This window comes from Megalobrama amblycephala, linkage group LG1, assembly GCF_018812025.1.
Source record: "Megalobrama amblycephala isolate DHTTF-2021 linkage group LG1, ASM1881202v1, whole genome shotgun sequence".
Taxonomy (NCBI): domain Eukaryota; kingdom Metazoa; phylum Chordata; class Actinopteri; order Cypriniformes; family Xenocyprididae; genus Megalobrama; species Megalobrama amblycephala.
The window spans coordinates 35,409,180-35,426,606 of record NC_063044.1 but is presented as its reverse complement, the minus strand read 5'-3'; the positions used below and the strand labels follow the sequence as shown (position 1 = coordinate 35,426,606).

The 17,427-nt window shown below is 40.8% G+C and overlaps 1 protein-coding gene and 1 pseudogene across 1 annotated transcript in view; one reads left to right on the top strand and one right to left on the bottom strand.

Moving 5' to 3' along the window:
- The window catches only part of LOC125245430, a 1,350,402-nt gene that overhangs the window by 1,029,127 nt on the left and 303,848 nt on the right, over positions 1-17,427 (bottom strand).
- LOC125245711 lies at positions 7,371-8,464 on the top strand (annotated as a pseudogene).

Here is a 17,427-nt window from a genome sequence, read left to right as displayed (position 1 = left end):
TTCCAAATGGCCCAAATTTTTAACATCATAGGCTACACTGTGCTTTTCATTAGTGTTATGGACATTAGAAAAAGTTATTTTTCCTTGGAATTGCACCTACTGTAGTGCTTCCAAACCATCACTAACATAATACATAGCCTAAAAGGTAGAGAATGTTTATTTTGAGTTAGCACTTGTACTGAACATTTTTTGAACCTATAAATACAATTACAATAAAAAAAAAAATCTGAGAAAAAAAAGGATAATAGTAAAACAAAACAAAAATAAACAACAAAATAAAAATTCCTTATTTTTCAATACGAAAAAAAAAATCGATTTACAAGTACTAAAGTTTTTGTCATAAGTAGGCTAACAAATAACCAAAACATTTGCCACAGCAATTATAACGCGGGACAAATTCAATATCACCAATGGCTATCACAGGGTTGTTTTCAGTTCCATCAGAAATATTGTTAGAGTAACTAAATTACATTAGCAATGGTCATACAGGTCAACTTGCAGCATGTGTAACTTAGTCCACGATATACGTGAAGAACAAATGACGAATCATTTTTACTGAGGTAACATTAGGCTACTGTCTCAATTACGTTTCAAATTGCCATAATGGGCGTGCTAATGTTGTTTTCCTCAGCGTCTCAGCATAATGACAGAGCATACGTCCATGTGAGCTAACGTTATGTTACTTTGCACAAACATGCATAACTTTGTTCGACTGTCATGAATATATGAAATGTCCATTGACATCAAGTACAAGTTAGCCAAGCATAGATGAATCTTACCTGTCCAGGAGAAAATTAGCAACGTTGGCGTCTGTGTTCAAATTCTTCTCCGTTTTCAGCCGTCTCCATCTTTCAAAAGCATCTCCAATACAAATTCTGGTTTTATTTCGGACTTTGTCACGACGAATTTCTGAATTATAACGAGGTCTTTTTGATTTAGTAACATTAGACATTTTTATCCGACTGGAGTTAGGGTAGGTTACAGCAAAGCTGGCAACACGGATCCCGAAACACTACTGACTTCGTGATTGGTAGATAGGTGGAGGGAGGCGCGTCAGGCCAAAACACAAAATGACAACATCAACATCAGTTGAGAGCTGCAAGTCCACTTTTTAAATGACAATATCCTGGCCGGACTACTTTTGTCAGTGATATAAGTATTTGAAATGAACATGATTTCTTAATGTCTAGTGACACATCAGGGCCATTTTATGATTAATTGAAATAGATTTCTTACATACAGCTCCTTTAACATGAACCCTGTCAATTTCAAAGGACAGTCCATCCTTTTGACTGAGGTAGCAGAACCAACCATCAATATTTAGGGGCCAAGCACCGAAGGTGCTTAGGCACCTATTGTATCTGTTGGCGTTCTTTTTCTTTTCGATTTATTCTTCTTCTTCTTCCGCTCTTGAAGTCTATGGCAGCCCATAGAACCGCCTGCGGGAAAGTTGTGAAATTTGGCACACAGTTAGAGGACAGTCTGACCTTTGTCCATAGCAAATTTGGAGTCTCTAACTCAATCCCTCTAGCGCCACCAGCTGTTCAAAGTTGCACTAATGTTTATGCTAATAACTTTTGAACCATAAGGGAACCAAACTGATTCCTTGGGTCAAGCCGATTCGATTGCACCCTATGACGTCATTTTCCGTCATGAAAATTTTTAATTTAGAATTTACTGAAAAACCTACTTTTTCGAACTCCTCCTAGGCCGTTACTTCAATTTTCACAAAAATTGAACCAGATCATCTTCTGACCATGCCGACAAAAATTTATGGAATTCAAGTTGATTCCTTAAACCGTTTTCGAAAAAGACGTGAACTAATTGTACGTAGTGCTTGCGAAAATGGACATAAGGCTGTATCTCCGCAACGCTTTATCGTATTCAGACCAAACTTCGTACATGTCATCACAAGCATGACCTGAGACATCATGCAGTGTTTCAGCACAGCGCCACCTACTGATGCAGAGATATGAAAAATGGTAATTTTTGCTTATAACTTCTTATGGGTTTGTCCAAAAATCATAAATTTTACCATTTTGTCCGTTGGCCATTTTGAATTTTGTGCTAAAATGCTGTATTTTACGAACGCATTAACGTATCGTTACGAAACTCGGTATGGGTCTTTGGCACCATGCCCTGACAATACTCAAAAAGTTTCGGCGCAGCACCACCTTGTGGTCAAAAGTTATAACAACATTTACAAAAATGTTAATAATGTTTGACTATATTAACCGATTGTAATTAAACTGGTCTCAGTTGATTCCTTGTGTCAGGCTGAGAACATAGATATAAAATTTGCCATAGTCAGCTGAACTTCCTGTCCACCATATTGTTTTTCTTTAAAAACCTACTTTTTTTAACTCCTCCTAGACCGTTGCTCCGATTTTCACCAAAATTGAACCGTATCATCTTCAGACCATGCCGACAAAAAGTTATGGATATTAAGTCGACATGTCAAACCGTTTTTGTATCCGCTTGTTAAGTCGTGACGCAAGGAACGCCGTTTCCGGGTCCTAGCCCTCGACTCGTTTCACTAGAAAATGCCATCGACGGCCGTTTATGAGTGCTATTTATTCAAATTAAACATCAATCATTTTAAAAAGTTAAAGATTTTAAATACTTACAGTCTACACAACAGTCTCCGTGCTTACAGCGTCACAGTTATTAATATTTTAACGATTTATAAAAGATTAATCATTGTCTGGCCATCTGGAATATCGGTATGGTAAAGGTTAAAATTATATATTTTTTGTAGTATTACGTGTGTATATTAGCACCATTTGTTGTTTTCTTGTGGTATGAGATAGAGCGTTTGGACCCGGAAGCGCTGCCGCATGACGTCAGACTTAACAACCAAATACCGGAGCAAAAAATTTGAGGCAGGATGCAAAAACAACTCTTGAAGTTGTATCTCCGCAACACTTTATCGTATTCAGACCAAACTTCGTACATGTCATCACAAGCATGACCTGAGGCATCATGCAGTGTTTCGGCGCAGCACCACCTACTGGAGTGGAGATATGAAACATTGCTATTTTTGCTTATAACTTCTGATGGGTTTGACCAAAAATCATAAATTTGGTCTCGTTTGATTCGGGGCATCATGTCGAGTCGAATGATATCCAATTTTCCCATATCGGCCATTTTGGCCGTCAACCATTTTGAATTTTGTGCTAAAACGCTGTATTTTATGAACAAATTAGCATATCGATACGAAACTCGGTATGGGTCATCAGGACAATGCCCTGAAGGAGCCTGAGAGGTTTCGGACCAGCGCCACCTTGAGGTCAAAAGTTATAACAAAATTTACAAAAATGTTAACTTTTTACTATATTAGCCGATTGTAATGAAACTGGTCTCAGTAGATTCCTTGGGTCATGCTGAGAACAGAGATATGAAAACCTACTTTTTCGAACTCCTCCTAGACCGTTGCTGCGATTTTCACCAAACTCGAACCTTATCATCTTCAGACCATTCCGACAAAAAGTTATGGATTTCAAGTCGATACGTCAAACTGTTTTCATACACCGGAGCTACGAATTTGAGGCATGATGCAAAACCGACTCTTGAAGCTGTATCTCTGCAATGCTTTGACAGATTGACACAAAACTTTGCAAGTGTTATTGTCACCTCACTCAGGCCATACCACATTAATTTAGTGACAGCGCCACCTATTGGTCGAAAGTGATGAACCAGTAAATCCTCTTTTTTGGTCATTTTTCAGCTCTTTTGCCTAAAATGATCTTAATAGGTCTTTAATTGCTCACTGTTGCAGTTGGTCTGATGCTCACGGCCGTGCTGGCTGGCTTGTTGTGCCACTTTTGTGCTTGGCCCCGTAATTGCTGCTTGCAGCTATATTTCAGTTTTGTTATTGTTTTTTTTTTAAGACGATTCAAGGACAGCCAATGCTTGATATCCCTAATGCATGCAGTAAGTGAGCCAGGCAGGGATTGCCTATCAGAGCTGGTGGTAAGATAGATTTGAATGTCATCAGCATATCAATGAAATTGAAGTCCATGCATGCGTATGGTGTCACCAAGTGGAGAAATATAAATGATAAACAGAAGTGGACCCAGAACTGAACCTTGAGGAACACCCTGTGAGACTGGAGCAATGGCAGATTTATACCCTTGTATGGTGATATAATATTTTCTGTTGCTGATGTAGGAAATGAGCCAGGAAAGAGATGAACCAGTGATACCAATATCAGAAAGGCGAGAGATTTCATGGCAGACTGTGTCAAATGCAGAGCTTAGATCGAGAAGAATCAGGATGTTTATTAACCCAGAATCCATGGACAGAAGAATGTCATTAACCACACGAAAAAGAGCAGTTTCAGTGCTATGTGAAGAGCAAAATCCTGACTGAAAAGATTCAAAAAGGCCATTAGCGTTTAAGTAAGATCTTAATTGTGAAGCCACAACTTTTTCAAGAACTTTACTTAAGAATGGTAAATTTGAGATTGGCCTGTAATTATTCAAGTTTAGATGGTCAAGGCCTGTATTTTAAGAATGGGGGTCACTGCAGCCAGTTTTAATTCTGCTGGAACAATGGCAGATGCTAAACTACAGTTTATCATATTTGTTATGAAAGGTTCAACCTCAGGAACACACATCTTAAGTAAAACAGTAGGTGTCAGATCAAACCGGCAGGATGTAGAATTAGACTTCACAATTAGATCACTTATGGCAGCAGAAGTAGTGAGAGTAAAAGCAGAGAGAGAGTTTAGAGTCAGCTGACATCTACAGTTCAGTCGATCAGTGTGACAGCAGGACCCCGAAAAATAGCAGGTAGGTCATCCACATCTTATTGAGTGAAAGTAGTCCAGAAACATATCCATATCCTGCGCCAGCGTTCTCAGGTAGGTGTATTTGATTAGGGATGAAACTTTATTCCAGAACCAAAGCTGCCCATCCCTGATCCATAGGATTGGACAGGGTATAGGGCAGGGGTGGCCAAATGTGGCCCGCGGATGAATTTCAAACGGCCCTTGTCTTTTAAAATATATTATATGTGGCCCGCCATGCATAATTTACAAATCATGCAGTTTCACAATGTCAACACACAGTGGCAGTACTAGATTTTACACCGGTGTCGATATTCTTTGAAAACAGCGACAACTTCATTGCAGATAAGGCACACCGGCTTTGCATTCACAAAACTAGGTAGGATGAATGCATAGTTGTCTTTCCATTCTTCTTTGTATGCCCTATTTTCGCTGACAACTTTCCACTTTAGACTCTTTGATAGTGCCATTTTCTCTCACCAGCTAGCTTAACATCACTCTGCACACGAACGTAATAGTGTAGGCTACCTCCAACACGCAAACAATTTGAAAATGCAGTTTAGTAGGCTACGTGAGGATGCTAAGGAATAATTCTGAGTGTTAAAGTAGGCTACGTCAAATAATTATTACAATAAGTTAGGATTCATTGTGTAACAAGCAAATTAACATGTTACACATTTATTATTCACAATATGGAAAGAGGAAATAGTTTGTTAGGAGCATGACTCAATCATGCCATTAATGGGCTTATTCAAGTTGTTTTTATCCATTCAGCATTTTCCATGTGTGTTTTAGCAAGGGAGTCTGTGTTGCAACTTGGTGAATTAAGATACTTGCCAGGTTATGCATCACTACTCTGCTTTATTAATTTATCCAGTGTAAAACCCAGACACTGACACACGTGGCTTTTTGTTAATGACTGTTCTACAGGATTTAACACAGAGTAACAGCTCAATACCAGTTACAAGAGACACTGTAACAGTCTGTCATGGGTAATAGTATAAATGTATGTATGTGTATATATATATATATATATATATATATATATATATATAATTAGGGGTGTAACGAACAATTCACTCGTTTTCTCGATGCATCGATTACAACATGCATATGCATCGATCTTGAAACATGTTTTTTTGAATCGTTTATTTCGGTCAGTAATCAATGTAAAATGCAAAGAATCAGATTAATCGCGAATCTATAGCAATTCAGTGCTTTAAAATATTTAAACATTAAATTACTACATGCGCGGATTGATGGAGACATTGTGCGCCGTCATTTTGCGCCTTCCCTCACAGCTCTCCTTCACAGATGCTCGCGGCTGCACTCTTTGCCGCCTCTCAATGCGCTCTGTCCGTAGCCCACGTTTGAGCTCTCCTCAGGACGGCCACTGCTGTTCACATGAACATATGACAGGTCTCTATTAAGACAGCAATAGTCCTGAGTCAAACTGCTCAAGCCATTGATAAAGCTGCCAAGTCATTGCTCTGTCACTACTATTGAAATAAAACGCTTTTATTGCGTGGAAACGTCAGAAATGGGTCATTGACATTACCTGAGCAGTTTCAAGGCACGCATTTATTGCATGGATGGAGCAAACACATGATGTAAGTGTCTTCATGCATACGCACAGTTCAATGAATGATAAATGAAATTATGAACTTAATGTCGAATAAACTGAATGTGCGAAGGAAACTGCTGAAATAACTTCAACGTTAGCAACACTGAAATAAGAGTGCACGGTTTATCAATCAGATGCGTGTTTATAGCAACAGTAGAAACCCAGTGCGTTTTCTTTCAGAATCACCATAAGGAAAATGTTCCGTATAAAGAGGGCTTTTCTTACTATTCTGTGAAGAAAAGTTAATTTAGGATTAGTTGGGAAAGTGCATTGATAGTCTCTCCATGTAAGCATTAGTATATTTAATGTACCTGGAACACTTTAATAAGGTTGTGTAGCCATTAACACTATCCTTCACTATAGTTAACATGAACTAAGCCTAACAATACTTTTAAAGCCCTTTTAAAGTTTTGGCTTATGTAAATTTCCACAAATGCCAATTTTTATAGGCTATTAAAATAAAGTTATGTATCATCATTATGAACTAACATTAACAATGGACAAAAGGTTTTTTGTTTGTTTGTTTTTGCCCTTACTCTCTGACCTCCTGAAGGCCGCTGTGTAATTTGCACCCTGACTAAGACGCATCGAGGGAAGCATTTCAATAACCCTATGAATGCATATTAAAATGCAGAATCAAATCGAATTAATCTAATCACATCAAATTTTAATGTGAATCGTCTCGTCTCGAATCGTTCTGAATTTGCAAAAATTGTTCTTGAATCGAATCAAACAACTATGAATCGTGAATCAAATTGAATCGTTGTATACCCAAAGATTCACAGCCCTAATAATTTATATATATATATATATATACAGCTATGGAAAAAATGAAGAGACCACTCCAAGTTCAGAAATCAATGTTAAGTGGTCTCTTAATTTTTTCCATAGCTGTATATAATGATCATAGATGTTGTTGGTTTTGATTGATGCTTTACAATGTCTAAATTGTTTTATTTCTGGTTTTGTCCTAGACCTGATGGCACTGAAAGAGGCGAGTCATGAACTTAATGAAAGGAAAGAGGAGAAAGAACATTACGATAAACATCATGATTTCATGATTGGAGAAAGATTGACACAGGCTAAAAAGTCTTCCTTACAAAAAAGAGCTCAAAAGACAAGAACTAAAAGTTATTTCACCTGCCAACAGTGTGGAAAGAGTTTTGACCAACATAGAAACCTTCAAGTCCACTTGAGAGTTCACACTAGAGAGAGCCCCTTCACTTGCCAACAGTGTGGAAAGAGTTTCACATGTGAAGGACACCTTAAAGTCCACATGAGAGTTCACACTGGAGAAAAGCCTTACACCTGCAAACAATGTGGAAAGAGTTTTACTGTAAAAGGAAACCTTATAGCCCACATGAGAATTCACACTGGAGAAAAGCCTCACACCTGCAAACAATGTGGAAAGAGCTTCAGTCAAAATGTAAGCCTTAAAATTCACATGAGAATTCACACTAGGAGAAAAGCCTCACACCTGCAAACAATGTGGAAAGAGTTTCAGTCAAAAAGGAAGCCTTAAAATCCACATGCGAATTCACACTAGAGAAAAGCCTCACACCTGTCAAGAGTGTGGAAAGAGTTTCACTGCAAAAGGAAGTCTTATAAACCACATGAGAACTCACACTAGAGAAAAGCCTCACACCTGTCAAGAGTGTGGAAAGAGTTTCACTGTAAAAGGAAGTCTTATAAACCACATGAGAACTCACACTAGAGAAAAGCCTTACAGCTGTCAAGAGTGTGGACACAGTTTCACTGCAAAAGGAAGTCTTATAAACCACATGAGAACTCACACTAGAGAAAAGCCTTACACCTGTCAAGAGTGTGGAAAGAGTTTCACTGCAAAAGGAAGTCTTATAAACCACATGAGAACTCACACTAAAGAAAAGCCTTACACCTGTCAAGAGTGTGGACACAGTTTCATTGCAAAAGGAAATCTTATAGTCCACATGAGAATTCACACTGGATCGAGAGTTCATTCACCTGTGAACAATGTGGACAGAGTTTCACACAGAAAGGAAACCTTAAAGTCCACATGAGAACTCACACTGGAGAAAGCCTTACACCTGCACTCTGTGCGGGAATGGCTTCACACAGGAACAAGGCCTTAGGAAACACATGAATATTCACACTGGAGAGAAGCTATTTACATGTGATCAGTGTGAAAAAAGTTTCAGATTTACAGGTGACCTTAAGTGCCATATGAGGATTCACTCGAAAGAGAACTCTTTTAGAAGTCGTCACTGTGGAAAGAGCAGAGGTGTAAAGAGTATCTGAAAACCACACTTTTACATAAAAGTACATATACCTGACAGCAAAAATGACTCCCATTACAAGTTAAAAGGGACATTCCAATACAACTTGAGTAAAAATCTTGGAGCATCTGTTTTTTTATCTTAATTTTTTTTCATCTGTATTTTACTCATGTTAAATGTAGGCTCAAAGACTAGTCCTTGACACCTGAGAGAAATGCCAGTAAAAATAAACAATTGATTTGATTCATGAGAAATGTTTATTTTCTAAAATTAAAATAAAACTGAACACCTCAACATTGCAATAAATCAAGTTTGACACAACAGGCACGATTCGTCAACAGAAAATACGTGTCCTCTACCCTCTTGATGGAGGTAAATGCAACTAGGAGTACTTTCTTAAGGGTCTTTCTTAAAGACTCCTCGTCCTCCCTGACCTTGCACAGAAGCTGTGTGAGTAGGCTCACTGGGGGAAATGCAAACTTGCATAGACCCCGGGGCTAGCTGTGAGCCAGTGCATCCGTGCCAAGAGTGCCCTTGGTCAGGGAGTAAAACAACTGGCAATGGGCTGTGTCCGGGGGGCAAACAGATCTATCTGAGCAGTCTAAACCACTGCCAAATCAGTTTGACCACCTGGGGATGGAATCTTCATTCTCCTGGAAGTGGAGGCTGCTGTGAGAGCTCGTCGGCTGCACTGTTGAGCGCACCTGGGATGTGAATGGTACAAAACGACCTCAGATACTTCTGTCTCCAAAAGAGAAAATCGCGGGCAAGTTGTGACATGCGACGGGAGCATAGACCGTCCAGGGGTGGTTGATTTATGCAACAGTTGCAGTGCTGTCAGAACGGACCAGTACATTCTTGAGTTAACAGCTCTTTTTGTGAGGCTGTGGGCTGTATTCCTCTCCTTCAGGTTGCCCATCTCAGGTCCACCTGGCTCGGCTGCGAGCGGCGCACCGCATCCTGCTGTCTGCCGGGTGGAGGCTGATGCTTTGCAGTCTTAACAGGGGCGGAGGACAGTGCATACAGGTGCCCACGGTGATGAGCAGGTGGAGTTACTGCAGGGCAGGATGTGCTTAATAGCCTCTGTCTGCTTCTGCACAGTCAAGAGCTTTACCCAGCAGCACTCGACCATGCAGAAGCAGACATCAGCGAATAGGCCGACCTGTGATACGGGGGACTCCAGGAACTGATATTTATCGGTCTCCTTCATGTCTGCCAGTTTCAAAAGTGGCCTTTGCTTGACCAACTAAAAGTGTCATCACCTTAGTCACCTGGAGAGCGAGGTTGGTGGCGGTGCTCAGCTCCCCCAGAAGCTGTTTATCAAGACTATCCTGGGGCATTTCCATGAGCGTCTTGGCTTGATAGACCTGAAGCAGCGCCATGGCATGCAGGGCAGAGGCTGCCTGTCCACAGGTTCTGTAAGCTTTCTCCGTCAGGTTAAATGAGAATTTATAGGCCTGGGATGGGAGACACGGTTCACCCCTCCAGCCGGCGACTGTCGGACACAATTGCATCGCGACAGTGCGCTCAACTACGTACCCCTTAGCCACCCCGCCATCCAAGGTGGTGAAGGCAGAAGAGGAACCAGACCGGGTTCGGACGCCATAAGGCATCTTCCATGATCTAGTCACCACCTCATGCACCTCCGGAAAGAAAGGTATCAGGGCGGGATGCTGAGGACCAGCGCGAGTCGCCCCGAGAAACCAGTCGTCCTGCCAAGAGGTCTCAGGTCACAGTGGAGGGTTCCACTCAAGCCTGACTGTCGGCCCGGGCAGGCATAGCTGTCAGCTCTGGATCAGACTGGGTCCCAGAGGGAGGCAACGCAGCCGAGTCTTCCTCTCCAGAGGACTCTGGCTCACCTTCCTATGCCGTGATCGACATCTGTTCATCAACAGGTGCACCGAAGGAAACAACTGGTCACTCCACAGAGAGACCAGTATGATCCTCCAGCAGCACCACTGGCTGCTGTGTGGGGTTTAGGGGCCCACGGAGAAGTTCTAGGCGGGCAAGCCCTAAAAGTAATCCTCAGGTCACCATGCCTACACACTGCACTTCCTGGCGTGAACTAGAAAAAAACAGCAGAATAGGGCATAGGGGAGGGGGCTCCCGCCCCCTGAGAACCAAGGAACGAGAATCTAGACCTCAACACTGAGATAGTCATATTCGCACAATGCAAATATGAACTATCCACAAAAGCATGCTGAATGCCAAGGCATGTGATGCAGCGATTGTGACAGTCAGCAGGGAACAGGGAATGACTGCATCCAATAATGCACAGACAGAATGACATCTTGAAAAATAAGCAGTGTCCGTCTGTGAAACTATTTTAGAAGGGAAAAGATAGCTCTTTATGTTGTGCTGAAGCACACAGAGGATCAGCTGCGGTGTGACTGAAGTACACACTGATCGCCTACAGTCAACACACACACAGAGAGGAACCAGCCCAAATCACAAACCAACCAAAACAAAAAACAGCTTGCTGTGAAAACAGCAGATTAGAGCTCTGTAAAGCTCATGGGCGCCATTGTAAAGTGCTTTAACACACTTTACTTGTGTAGTGAATTTTGCTCCATTCACCGGTGACGTAGTGATTTTTGATCATGTGTCACTTAAGGTGTGGTTATGAGTGTATCAGATGACCCCTCCCTCCTTTGTAATATGGGGCACCAGTTAAGAATAATATCTTAACAATTTAAGAACACTCCAAAAGAGCTGTTCAATAATTCCGATTTAAAATGGAGGGAGTCGGTCAACCAGTAGAGTCTTTGATCATCAACACAAGGAAGACACAGTTATAATAAAATCAATGAAATTTATTAACAATAGACATGCAAGAGTAAATACCACAACGATTAATAATGAAATAATGAGTATGCACTTCTAAATGATAAAATAATAATCAAAGCAGAATATTGAATTAAATCAAAGAAACAAATAAATGAAGTGAACACAGAATGGATAAATGCAATGCTGTTGGACAATGTAGGATGGAAGAGAATCGTATGGGAATGCTTCTTATGGAAGCCACCTAATGGCCCTGGTAAAATGGTGATAAATAATTGCTTATTTATCATTCAACAAATAATATCCCTATTATTTGTACAAGCTGACCTCAAGTTACTGTTATCTAAACAGGTTAGAAAAACATATGCTGCGTGTATAAACTAATGCCAAGGTCTGGTAAAAGAGGTTTGGTAAGTTTATATTTAAGTTCCACACAGTCGGGTGATCAATCCGGTAGCAGAGACGTCTTCCACTGATGATGCAGGTTGCGTGCAGTGGGAGGGCACGGAGTTGCGATCCAGTAGTCGTGCCACGCTGGGCTGGAGGATGCTGAACTTCGGTTGTGCCAAGAGGGTCCTTTAGGATGGACTGGGCAGCTGGGTCAGATGAATCTTCACAGTTTCCCTTGCAGGCTGGCTGTGTCGCTGAGGAGCCGTGTGGTACAGTCAATGTCTGCCGATGCAGAGGTTCTTTGCGGAATGGGCTGTGTTGCTGTAGGAGCCATAAGGTTCAGATGAAGTCCCTCAATGCTGGGGCCTTTTTTGCAGCTAGAGAGCAGCTGGAAGCAATGTAAAAGGTTTTGCTTGCGAAAGCTTCACCTTAACCGTCTTGTAGTCTCTTTCCTTGTCAGGTCAGAAACTCAGGATGTGGAGTGTCTGTTAATGTCTCCTTCCCCGTCGAGCTGGAAATGCAGAACAAGGGTGTGTCTTCCCGAGGGACATATTTATCCCTTTCTGATGAGGAGGAGATTGAAATGTGGTGCCTTGCCGGTCCTGGAGTGTGATTGTCCACTGTTATCTGAAGCAGCCCCGGTGTTGCCCACCCTAGTGTGGAACTCATTTGCATAGCATAAAGTACAGTGTTAAAATAGTGTCTTTAACATTTTACCCATGCATTATTTCTTTTCCAAACCTCTTTCAAATTATTTAAGGCATCGTAGGGAACAGATAGACACCAAACACACTATGAAATGGTTAAATTATCATCCATGCATTTGTTTATCTGTGAACAGGTCTGTCCCAAGACCTGTTGTTTTAACAGTCAGTAACCATTAGCATAAACTGTGCTTTGCATGAAGATGGAGTGGATGTGATGCAGTTTAGATCAAATTAAGGCCTCCAAACATAGGTATGAATGGATTTAGATAGATCTCTGTGGCCTCTCTTTATTTCAGTAACGGCTGCTCTATCCAGGGGGTCCTGAAGGAATTTTTATGGCAGTCCTTGCCTAAACTTTAGGAATGAGTTTGGTAGGTTAGAGTCAATGTATCGTCCAATGAGATGTCCTCTTCCTTGGTTTTGGTGGGTGCAGAAGGTCCCCCTTTCTGCTCTGGAAGAGGTGTCTGGTAGTTGTCCCAACATCTTATCTGATGTTGCTGAACATTTGTTTATATTCATTCACCAAAGATCCAATCACGGTGTGGCACATCTTCTTACACACCAGCAGTTAGAGAGGGGCCCTGTCGTAAACTGGCCCCTGGAATGCTATCTTGACTGTTGTTCATAACATGCCAGTTCTCTCCATTTTTTTTATGATGGAGTTAGTGATGTAAGGCCAGACTACAGGCTTACAAGGCAGACACTAACACATCTGTTCTCATTCCTGCGTGACCATTATGATCATGGATGGGGACATGAGCTGGAAGTGCTTGTTTTTGTGTTCTGGTTGGCCAGCGCAACTTCCTATCGGGTCGTATCCAGAGCCTTTGATATTCCCCGCTCCACTGTACATGAAATTGTTCACCGTGTGGCAAATAAGATAGTTTGCAAAAGAGCCCAGATGATTCATTTCCAAGCTGCAGAAGAATTGCAAAAGGTTGGAGATGGGTTTGCTCACCTCGCTGAATCTGCAGCTTTCAAAAATGCTGTAGGAAGCATTGATGGGTGCCAAGTGAGAATCAAGCCACCTAGTACAGATGCTCAGTGCTACCTCAACCGCAAACTGTTTTACTCAATTCAGCTCTTAGCAGTTTGTGACCACAGAGGCAAGTTTTTAGACATCTTCGTAGGATACCCAGGTTCAGTTCATGATTCCAGAGTTCTGAAAAACAGTCCACTATTTTGCCAGCAGCTTTACCCACCTGAGAATTTCTGGATCCTAGGGGATGGCGGGTATCCCTGTATATCTCAGCCAATCGCCCTAATTGAGCAGAAAACTCTCTTCACATCTCACATTAAAATCTTCTTACATCTACAATTCAAGGGTGAAACGATTTCATAAACGCATTACAGTAAGATTTCATTTGTTACTGAAACACACTGAACAATACTTGCACTGCATTTGTTAATTTTGGTTAATGTAGATCTCAACATAATACATTTTAAAAATGTAAAGACTTTTTTTTGTGAATTTGAACATGAAAGATCTGTTAGCTGTTATAAAAAAAAACTGCACACTATAAAATCTCTCATCATATGCTCTTCAAGACATCAAGACATTTCTTGAGCAAGTTGGATCTACACAGCCCTTCCTCCTCTGTGTTGGAGAAAAGAGGAGTAGCATTCAGAAGTTTTACATCATCCTGGACCAGAAGGCCATTCCCTGCATGACGCAGACAGCTGTTGCAGCCTTTGATGAACTCTTTAAGGCGCACTTTGTCTTTGTGTCGTATGATGAGGCCTTGTGCATCTTCTACACGTTCATTCAAACAACGGTGTATGGCATTGATGTGGGCATTGCCAAGGAAAGTCCAAGGGTCAAAGAAATCCGTGTGAGAATTCACAACACTGAGGTTTGACTCCCAGCGCCCAGCGTCTTGCTCAAATGTTCTCATGCTTCCTTTGCAAGGTACACCACAGAAGTTATTCAAGTTTGTTTCAGCATCTGAAGTTTCATCATGGTTTGTACCCAGGGCATTCATTACGGTTGAAATGTGGCGAACCTGGATGTTCATCTGTGTTTTATACATATTATGGGTTCAAGAAACATATTTTGGGAGTGCACAGAGACTGTGTAGCCTCAGGTACTGCTGAGAACGTTGGTAGTGGTATCAATGTTCCTGTTTCTGATACCCTAACTGAGGATCCTCCAGTCACTTTTCAGACTCCTGTTGAAAATCGGCAACTAACGGATATGTGTAGTGCTATTGTTGCTCAAGTACAAGCAGCTGGAGTCTCTGAAAATACTGTTCAATGTTTAGTTGGTTCAATGGAAGAACTTGTAAGTGATGTTCACGCTCAAGCAAGAGACACTGTTCTAAAATGTCTTTCATCAGAGGTGCCTTTGCAAACCCTAGACAAAGTTAAAGAATGTTTTCACCAGCTAGAAAATCCTTTCTCTTGCCTTAATACTGAAACAAAGAGACAGAGACACTTTGAGAAAAAATGGAAAATTGTTGAACTGGTGGAATATGCTCTTGGTGTGCGCTATGATGTGCGCAAAGATAAAACTACAGGATTATACAGTTAAGTTCCTGTCAATGACAAATTTGTCTATGTGCCCATTTTAGGAACTCTTGAGTCTATGTTTACAAATTCTGAACTTTGCCACTTTTTCCAGCAGGTTAAAAGTCATCAAGATGGTATTTACAAAGACATTAATGATGGTTCTTACTTCAAAAAGCATATGTTATTTGGTCAAAAAGAGCATGCTCTTCAAATGCAGTTATATTACGACGATTTCGAACTGCAAATCCACTTGGATCCAAAAAAGGAATACACAAACTTGGTTGTTTTAATGAACATCCATCTTGTGGCCCTTTTCCATTCAGTAGACTTGAAAAAATATGGCTTTGAACCAATCTTACAGCCTCTGGTAGAGGATCTGAAAATTCTGGAATCAAAGGAAATCAATGTGCCCTTCTCAGATACTATGTTACAGGGTTCTGTCATTCAGGTTACTGGTGACAATTTAGCTTTACATGGACTGCTTGGTATGGTTGAGTCGTTCAGTGCAACCTACTTGTTGCCGGTTTTGCTTAACTGACAAAACAAAGTTGCAGTCTATATTTAGTGTAGATGACCCAGATTTGATAATTGGAACAAAGGAGCTATATTCAGAACATTGCAATGCTCTGGCACAAGATCCCACTCTTGCACCACTGTTTGGCCTTAAGAGAAGTTGTCCACTCAATTCATTACAGTTTTTTCATTCTTCAGAGAATTACGCTGTTGACATTATGCATGATATGCTTGAAGGGGTTGTGCAGTATCTGTTTTTAACACACTAGTTTTGTACTTAAGAAGTACTAAATACAAATTTTTTGTATATTAAGTACAAAATTAGTGTGTGAAAATAGAGCACTTTAAAAACATTATAAAAATGTATTTTTATTTTTTTACCTGGGCAGTTTTTCCCCACTTACATCCATATGATAGTCCCCTCCCCTTTAGGTCTCTGGCATCACCAACTAAAAACTAACTAACCCTTAAAAAAAATGTATATTACAATTATGCCATGTCTGCTCTTGGTCAACAAAAGCTGCAGTGATGTTATGCTTAATATTGGTGCGTCCATGGGGCACATCAAATCTCATAGCTGCCAGTTTCTCCTGGAGACCTGCATATAAGCTTATATCATTTTCATAGAACATAATCAAACAAATTTAGCAATAATTTATTTTGCCACTACTATGGGTGTATACATTTTAAATGGCTGTGCCTGTGACCACATCAGTGGACACCTTTGCAAATATTTACAATTTAATTTTTTTAAAGCAATTATTAGTGATAACATGATCATCAACATCCCAGTGTTGATGCTATCATTTGATTTCCTTTACAGATATATTCAGAAGTGTTTATCTCCAGGTAACATGTCCAGTTACTGGAGTAAACGCAGAAAAATTCAAAGAGGAGTTGAGCAAGATTTGCAAAAACTGCAGTCAGCATCTGTAGAAACAGATGATGAAATAACTGAGGAGAGACTTGACTGTCACAACATAAGCAATTTTGAGGAAGTGGCTCTTACAACACCAGAGTCCAACAATAGAGTGGAGTCAGTATATGATTGAACACTAAGCAGCAGTGAGGGAGGAGCTAGTGAGAGCTTTGCTGGGAACACAGAGGACAGCAATGATGAAAGCACAGATGAGGAGGATAATATCAGAGCATTACTTTCTGATTGGGCTGTCAGGAAACAAATTCCACATTCATCACTGACTGAACTACTCAAGATTTTGTGCAACAAATTACCTGAATTAGGCCTTCCTAAAGATTCACGGACTTTGCTGAAAAGTCTCTGGGGGGACATATTTTCATGCTGGCATTGAACACGGTCTGTTGTCCCACCTCACAACATCAGTTCATCCAATGTGTCAGTCAGTGTCCCTGCAAGTTAATATAGATGGCCTTCCTCTATACAAGAGCTCAAACTCTCAATTCTGGACTGTTTTAGGCCTTGTAGAAAACTACAATGATTGGGTCCAGACAAACAAGTTGCCATTCTCATTGGGATGTTTTTTGGGGAGAAAAAACCAGCCAGTCTTGATTTCCTACAAGACTTTGTTGGGGAAATGCAGCATCTTGAAAAAGAAGGTTTCTTTTTTGAAGCCAGAAATATTAGGGTCCAGATCTCTGCCATTGTTTGTGATGCACCTGCAAGGGCCTTCATCAGAAATTCTAAGGGTCACAATGGGTACTATGGATGTGACAAATGCTGTCAAAAGGGAGTTTACCACAATAACCGTATGCTCTTTCCAGAAATAACAGTCTGAGGTCCAACCATGACCATTTTGATTATCTTTCTGAGGACTCGCACTACTGTGTTAAAAAGCCTTTAGAATCACTGTCCATTGGTTTGGTGACATCATTTCCTCT